The sequence below is a fragment of the Lygodium microphyllum genome, chromosome 7 (assembly GCF_053477565.2).
Source record: "Lygodium microphyllum isolate KBCC chromosome 7, Lygodium_microphyllum_v1.1.10, whole genome shotgun sequence".
In the NCBI taxonomy this organism is placed as follows: Eukaryota; Viridiplantae; Streptophyta; class Polypodiopsida; order Schizaeales; family Lygodiaceae; genus Lygodium; species Lygodium microphyllum.
The window spans coordinates 163,483,122-163,491,555 of NC_141141.1; positions in this window are offsets into that span (position 1 = coordinate 163,483,122).

The window sequence follows — 8,434 nt, forward strand, 5'->3', positions numbered from 1 at the left end:
TAGCCTTCTACTTATCAGGCTGCAGACAATCGGCCTGACTAACCTTCACATGAGAAGGTAAAGGACAACCAATAGGCTTAACATCCTATAGATGAAATTGCTTAAGGACCTTCTGGATATGCTCCTTCTATGATAAGTAGAGGAGCCCCTCAGAGCGATCACGTGTAATGCACATCCCAAGAATATGTGAGACATATCCCATCTCCTTTATCTCAAAGCTCTTCTTGAGCTGACCTTTTAAGGCATCTAACACATCATGAGCACTCCCACAACAATCAACATATCATCCACATAGAGGATCAAAATTATACGATTGCCATCACCAACTTTCTTCATGTATAAACACAAATCCATATCACTGTGAGAATATCCCTTTGAATGCATAAAGGCATCAAACTTGTGATACCATTCCCTAGATACCTACTTAAGGCTATATTCCTCAATTTGCACACTAGGTGTTCCTTGATAGGGTCTACAAAGCCCTTATGTTGCTCCATGTAAATCTCATCGTGCAAGTCCCCATGAAGAAAAGTTGTCTTGACATCCATCTGATAAAGATCCAAGTCGAGTTGAGCAACCAAAGCCAATACCAAGCATAGGGTATTCATCTTCATAATAGGAGAAAAGACTTTATCAAAGTCCACACCACGTTCCTACTTGAAGCCCTTAGCAACCAATCTAGCCTTGTATCCTAGGTTGGGACATCCGAGGGTACTTTTCAACTTGTACATCCACTTGCATGGCAAAACACACTTGCCACTAGGAAAAGGAACCAAATCCCATGTATGATTTTTATGTAGTGAGTCATACTTTGATTGCATGGCCCTTTCCCAAGAGTGATTATCACCTCTGTGCATATCATAAGTAATAGACTCACCACCATATGTCACCATAACTTAATCCATAAAGGGCTCAAATCACACAAATTGTCATCTATCTCTAGTAAATCACCTCAAAACAAGTTGTGGGGCTTGTACATCCTATGAAGTATCAAGGACATGGACGATTGGGATATCAGGTATTGTGGTAGGCTAGTTGTACAGTAGCAAGAGGCTCCTCATAAAATATCACATTATGTACCTCAATGGCATGTTCAAGCTACTTATGCATTTTCTCCTCATGGAAAACAACATGATGACTGCGGATAACCCGCCTATGGATCCCGTAGGTGATAGCCTATCTCACATGCATCTCCATAACCAAGAAAGATGCATTTTCAAGACTTAGGATCCAACTTATTGCACTTGTCCTTGGATACATGGTAGAAATTCTCACCATCTAACGACTTACAAGGCATGGGACCATATGCATCCGAAAGAACAAGAGCCAAAGACTCGCTCATGTGTGTCATACCAGACTTTTTATGCATATCACGTGTCTACTTGTTATATAAACAGTGATTACAATACTCAAAACACTTGTAGTCAAGGTCACATGTGCCCAACGCCATGATGGCAAAGAAATACATGTAGAACTACATCCATTGCCAAAATGTGGTCCATTGATCCAGATACAAGCAAGGGGTAGAGAGTATTGGACTTAGCACCATGTGCAATGACAAGATTCCCACGAGTAATCTTCCATGAGGAATCACCAAAAGAAACTACATAACTTACTTCATCCAAAGTGCCAACAGAAATATGGCTCTTCATGAGAGCCAGTACATGATGTAAATCATGAAGAGTAAACATGCAACCTAAACCAAATTGCAGTTGGACATCAACAATACCAACTATCTACGATTCCAGGTTATTATCCAAATGGACAAATCTAGTTATACTACGATAGGAGGAAAATCACTCTGTGTGAGGGATCACATGAAAGGAACGTAAATCTATCAACCAATACTAAGTATGCCCTGACAAAGCATCAATCAATTGTGAAGTATCAAGAGAAGAAGCTGCAAGTATAAAATCATCCGCAGTCTTCAATCTTAATGCATGGCTTACTAGGACAATGTTGCAATGGTCCATTTTGACTTGTACTTTATCCTTGCCCTTTTCCTTATGCTTGTCCATGCATTTTATGGTTGAATATGTCCTATTTTTCCATAGTAATGATAAGTCAATTAGGACTGACAGCCATGGGACTTACTGCAAGATTGTCCACGTGACTAAGAGCCAGATTGTTGAGAGTCTCTCCCATTGTGGACATTACTGCTCCTATCATTATTGCCTCTAACTATCAAAGCATGAGAGGTGCGAGAAGCATCAACATTCTATTTGTTAACCTCTTCAATGAAGAGTGTAGCCTCTACATCCTGTAATGTATCCCATCACTAAGCATGTTGGTACACATAACAGTATGAAATGTATCCCATGATTCGGGCTATGTAACTAAGAGGGACAAGGGAAGAGTACCCCTAAATTCAATCCCCTGCGAAGACAAATGACTAATAACTGAATGAAACTCATTTAAGTGAGTTGACATAGAAGTTCCCTCCTTCATGTGAAGGTCCATGAGTTACTTCAACCAATTCATCTGAGAAGTGGGGCTCTACTGGTCAAAGACATTGGGAATCTTTTCCCATTAGACCCATGTAGACTGCCCATCATACATAACATTATAGAACACTTGCTTAAAGAGGAACAATATGGTGGTGGACTTACATAGTTCATCTAATTCAACCCAATCCTTTGCATCAATAAGTTTAGGCTTGACGCGCTTATGTCTCAAAGGCCTAATGTGCATTTTCTGCACTAAAACTTGCCAAATGTGGGCCTTCTAGTAACTGTAGTTGGTGCCATCCATCTTGTCAATATTAAAGATACCACTATCACTCAAGCCACCAGCCATAATGAAGGCAAATAAGTGCACAAATTGTCAAAATAGGTTGTTGTAATTACTACAAATAGCTCTAAAACCATTGCTAAATCAAGTTGAAAAACAAGGGGTATTGACCAAGGAATGAAGTGGCCATAAACTCAATACAAAGAACTGTCAAATGAAGGTGACTATTTGCATAAATGGTGCAATAAATAGCAATTACAACATGCTAAAAATGAATTATAACAGTAAGAAATTAATACCAAATATGGGCAATCACTTATATAAGATAGACTACAACTGCTAGGAAATAGCTCCAACACAGTGAGTGAATATGCGATTGGCACCGAGAACTATCAAAGAATCAGCATGTTAGATTGAGATATATCCCATAGGTATAACCATCATACATAGAGTGGGTCTCACGAGTAGCAAAAGAGACCAACTAAAGGCACAATGAACTAAGCAATGTAATGGAAGCTCAACACATAACCAACTAAGATGTATACATCACTGACAACATCATGACAAAGATAGGTGTTGGCCCAAGAGGAATGTCAGATTAGCCCACTAAGCATCAACTGCGTACATGAAGCATAACAAGAGCATATGCATGTCACCAAGTCTCACAATCTCATTGGAAAACCATAAAGCTCAACCACATAACCAATTGCTCAATGTAATGTCTAAGTGTCAAATAATGGCTCTCACTGGAGCAAAAGTCGAATGATTGATAAGAAAACAAAGCTCAAAACATCATACGAAAGGCATCCATACATCCATTGAGAGCATCCAACCCAAGTAACTTGCGAAGCTCTTATTGAAGTATCAAATAGCCATAATAACAGTGGATGATAGCCAATGTCAAGATTCAAAGCTCCAATATTAGCTCAAAATCAAGCCAAGACAAAGCCCAAATGTCCGTCATACATAGCCAAGACATATAACATCCATATCAAACCTCAAACATCCAAGTGGATAGTCCAAGTATCATCCAAGGATAATAGACATAAACTATCTCATGTGGATGCCTACTATAGCAAATGACAGACAATGGCAATCAAAACGAGCTTCAATCACTACTCAAATGCATTCCAAAACCATGACAAAGCAATGTAGAGCTCAAGATCAATGCCCAATGCCGAATACAAGTGCCAAGAGGTGTTGCCAATGATCACCAGGGTTGCCAAGAGTGTTAGGAGCCTTTTAGAGGTTGGAGGAGTAGTTGAGATCTAGGAAGATTAGGCCATGAACAAGCACAAATCATACAACGTGTCATGGGGGTGTTGCAGGAAAATGAGGGGCAAGGGAAGCTCTAAGGGTTGCCAAGGAAGGCTTGGAAGAGGTCCAATGCACCTGGAAGTAGCCTGGAAGACACAATGTATCAAAAGCATACCTTGAAATGAGAAGTCATGGTTTCCAATGAAGAATCCTTTGAATGCAAGCTAAGGCAATGTTGAATCAGTCTTGAGCTCTCGAGGAAGATGGCTCTAATACCAATTGAAGGGAGTGAACTCTGAAGTGGAAGCACAGAGCGGAAGCAAGAGCTATGGTGGAATGAGTAAGAGCAAGAGAGACACACACACAAGATGTAGGAACTCCAACAGTCACAATGTGTGTGACTTGCCTTCCTTTTATTCAAATGTCACTGAAAGAATAAATAATGAAGTGAGAAGGAATGACGCCAGCCACCTACAATGTAAAGCTGTGCGAGTATGTAGGTATTGTCAATGTAACTAATATATGGGTGGCAAGGCACATGCACCTTTACCCCAACATTTGAGGCTAATACACTGACATTTCTATTTCTCTTAAAGGTGAATGCATTTCATCTCATAATCAATTTTAGTCTACAGATCCAAAAATGACAAGCGTGCTATGACATAGAGAGAGGTGGATGTAGGTGGAGAGGTGGACAACACTGAAGAGAGATGGCTATATATAGGCAATAATAAAGGAAAGTAGTGGCGAGTTAGTAATGGCAAAGGGTTGCTTGCAAGAGGTGGATGAGGGTGGTAGGCAAGGATAGCAAGGGTAGAGTGCAATGGAGGGTGATAGATAGGTTGGAGTGCAGTGATGTAGGCAGGGGCGGAGGGAGCTGAGGAGGTGGTGGTAGAGGGAGGCTTGCAATAGAGGACATGTAGGTAGAGGGAGGGAGATGGGATAACTCTATAGAGGTGGACAAGGTGGAGTTAGATGAAGGGAGCTTAGGGTAGAGGGAGGTAGAGTGGATGTAGAGAGGTGGACAATGAGGGAGCAAGAGTTACTCTCTCTCAAAATTGCACACACAAGGATGAGCTTTTCCATTCACTTTTCGATTTTATACATGGGGTTACCTTGCCTTTTCAAGGTCCTCCTTCGATTTATGAAAGTGCCTTGGATAATGGGATCTCCTTTGACTAAATTAAACATAAGCTCCATGCTTGTATCCTCAAGTTCATTTTAGGGTTAGTTAACCTAACTCAAAAATGCATTACAAGATGCACGAGAGTGAGCCGAGTGTTGAGATATCGAGCTCCACTCGTGATATGCCAAGGTGACCGTTGTGCATTTATGTCACCGACTTGTCAGTTGCAGATGCGGTTGGTACACTGCCTATGAATAATAGCTAGATGACAGCTATCCTTATCTACTCTAGTTCGTGGCTCAGTTAGTATACCACCTTAGTTAGTTGAGTTTGGTTTGAGACCCATATATAGGGTTCTTCTATTTCTATGTAGAGTTCTTTTTTGCTTACACAATTAAGAAGAGGAAAACTGTTTTCAGCCTCCACCTTTGTGTGTATTCCCCCATTGTGCAAGCAAGAAAGCTATAAGTGAGACTCCTTCCTTCTCTCCCACAATCTTGACATGGTATCAGAGCCTTGTTCATGGTAAGGAGCTCAAGAAAGCAAACCAAGTTCGCGGTATTCTGGTAAAAGGACCAGTGTTGCTTTCATTTTTCTGTTTTGGGAGCAAGTCTTTGCAGGTAGCACAGCCGGAAAGTGCAAGAGTGCATTGTCTCAGATTGAGACGCCCTTCGCGGTGTAGCAAGAGGGCAGTATATGTTGCGGGATAGGGCAGTATATGTTGCTCTATTTTTTAGATTTGAGGCCATTTCGGGGCCTGTTTTGGAAGCGGAAGTTTTCTGCACGCACTCGGAAAAAGGCCCTGTTTTATGCTGTGCGACCACTGTTCTACAGGTCGGTGAAAAGTTACTGTAGAAATTGCATCGTATGCTTGTGCGCAGAGACATTGGGAGTTACAGAATCATCCTTGTTGCCTGTTGATGCAAAATCGTCACTAGGAAGTGACTGTGTGGTCAAATACCATTTTTCAGTTTTGTAGATTTGCCCTTGTGAGGCTGAAGCTGTGTTCTTTGCAGTGACAAAATTTTTTGCAGTGTTCTGTAATGGCGTCTGATTCTCTTTCATAGATTGTCATTGAAAAGCTTGACAAGAACAACTTCTAAGCATGGAAGTTCAGAATGACGAATTTCCTTATGGGAAAAGGATATTGCGAATTCGTTGCAGGAAATGAAGAAGAACCAGTTCTTCCTGATGTTCCCAATCAACAGCAAATGCAGGCATTTAAAGCATGGCATGAGAGAGCCAGGAAAGTTATGTATTGGCTGTCTATCAGCATTTCAGACTCTATGATTGTGCATATTCAAGATGCAAGTACGCCAAAGGAGGCATGGGATACTTTGTCAAAAATGTATAGCACAAATACGCAAGCCAAGAAAATGTAGCTCAAGCAAGAGTTGCACAATGTGCAAAGAGAAAGTATGAGCATCAATGACTACCACATGAAGGTGAAGAAGATTGCAGATGCACTTGCTTCCATTGGGTCGCCAGTGGAAGATGATGATTTAGTTTCTGTGACCTTGAATGGTCTAGGAAAGGATTATGCACAGTTCCGAACATCCATTTTTGTCCGTGAAAGATTTTCTGATTTTGAGGAGTTGATTGCTCTTCTAATTTCTGAGGAGCAGAGAAATGATGGTGCATCTTCTTCAGGAGGAACTTCAAAAGAAGCTGTCTTCTACTCAAATGCTGGAAGAGGTAGAGGCAGAGGTAGAGGAGGCCGATCTGGAGGCCATGGTAGAAATCAGAATATGCAGCAAACTCAAGAAAACCAGTCCTATGGAGGAGGACGTGGTAACTGTAGAGGCAGGGGGAGCCAAAGAGGTCGTGGTGGATGGCAAAGAGGCCAAAATGCAAACAGCAATGTTGAATGCTACTACTGTGGTAAAATGGGTCATATGGCTAAAGACTGCTATAAAAAGCAGAATGACATCATGAATGGAAAATTGCAACAAGGAAATTATGCATCTTCTAGTAGACAGGGTGATGACAGAAATGAGCATTTGTTTATGATGCAGCACATGACCAATTTTGTGACAAGTGCAGAAGAAAGCAACGATGTGTGGTATGTTGACTCAGGTGCATCAAACCACATGACAGGTCATGCAGAATGGATGCAGGATGCAAGGAAAATGGAAAAACCAGGATTTGTGGAGACTGGTGATGATACTGCACATCCTATTGTGTAGATTGGAAAAATTCCTTTGTCTATGCAGAATGGAAAAAAGAAATACATGTCAGATGTATTTCATGTCTCGAATATCACCAAGAACCTAGTTTCTGTTGGTCAAATGGTTGAGCAGGGCTTGTAGGTCATATTTAATTCTCATGGATGCTTTGTTGAGGATATGAAAAATAAATGCCGCTTGATAGCAAAAGGAAAGAAGAAGGGCAGAATGTTTACGTTGGATGCAGACATGCCTGAATTGAGTGTAGCAATGTTTGCACATGGGACCGGTGTAGTTGTAGATATTGATATCTGGCATAAACGCATTGGTCATGTTAATGTACAACGACTTAAATCAATGCAAGCCCAAAATATTGTTGTAGGATTGCCTAAATTCAAGGTTGTAGAAATGCATAAGGTATGTGAAGCCTGTCAATTTGGAAAACAGGCAAGAAAACCATTTCTTAGACATGTTCAAGAGAGTAAGAAGCCATTGGAATTAATCCACTCTAATGTGTGGACTACTAAAGCTGCATCTCTTGGAGGCTGTCATTATTTTGTCACTTTTATTGATGACTATGGCAGAAAAGTTTGGAAGTATTTTATGAAAAAGAAAAGTGAAGTTTTTGGGCATTTCAAAACTCTTAAAGCTATGGTTGAAAAAGAAACATGCCTGCAAATAAAATGCCTAAGGTCACATGGAGGGGGAGAGTACCTCTCAAATGAGTTTGCAAGGTTCTTGCAGGAGTATGGCATAAAGCAGCAATATTCATGTAGTCATACCCCACAACAAAATGGAATTGCAGAAAGAAAAAACAGGCATATTGGAGAGGTATCTCGTGCCATGCTCAATGAAAAAGACCTGCCAGATTTTTACTGGGTTAAGGCAGTTGCTACAACAGTCTACATAATGAACAGGGCTCCCACTGTAGCAATACATGGCATGACTCCAGAGGAGAGGTATACTGGTAGGAAACCAGATATTTCTCATTTGAAATTTTTTGGTTGCATTACCTATGTTCATGTGCGAGATAAGTTGAGATCCAAGTTGGATCCAAAAGCTGAGAAGTGCATCTTTATTGGTTACTCTCTGCAGCAAAAAGGGTATAGATGCTATAACCCTTCTACTCGTAAGTTTAGAGTGAGCAGAGATGTTG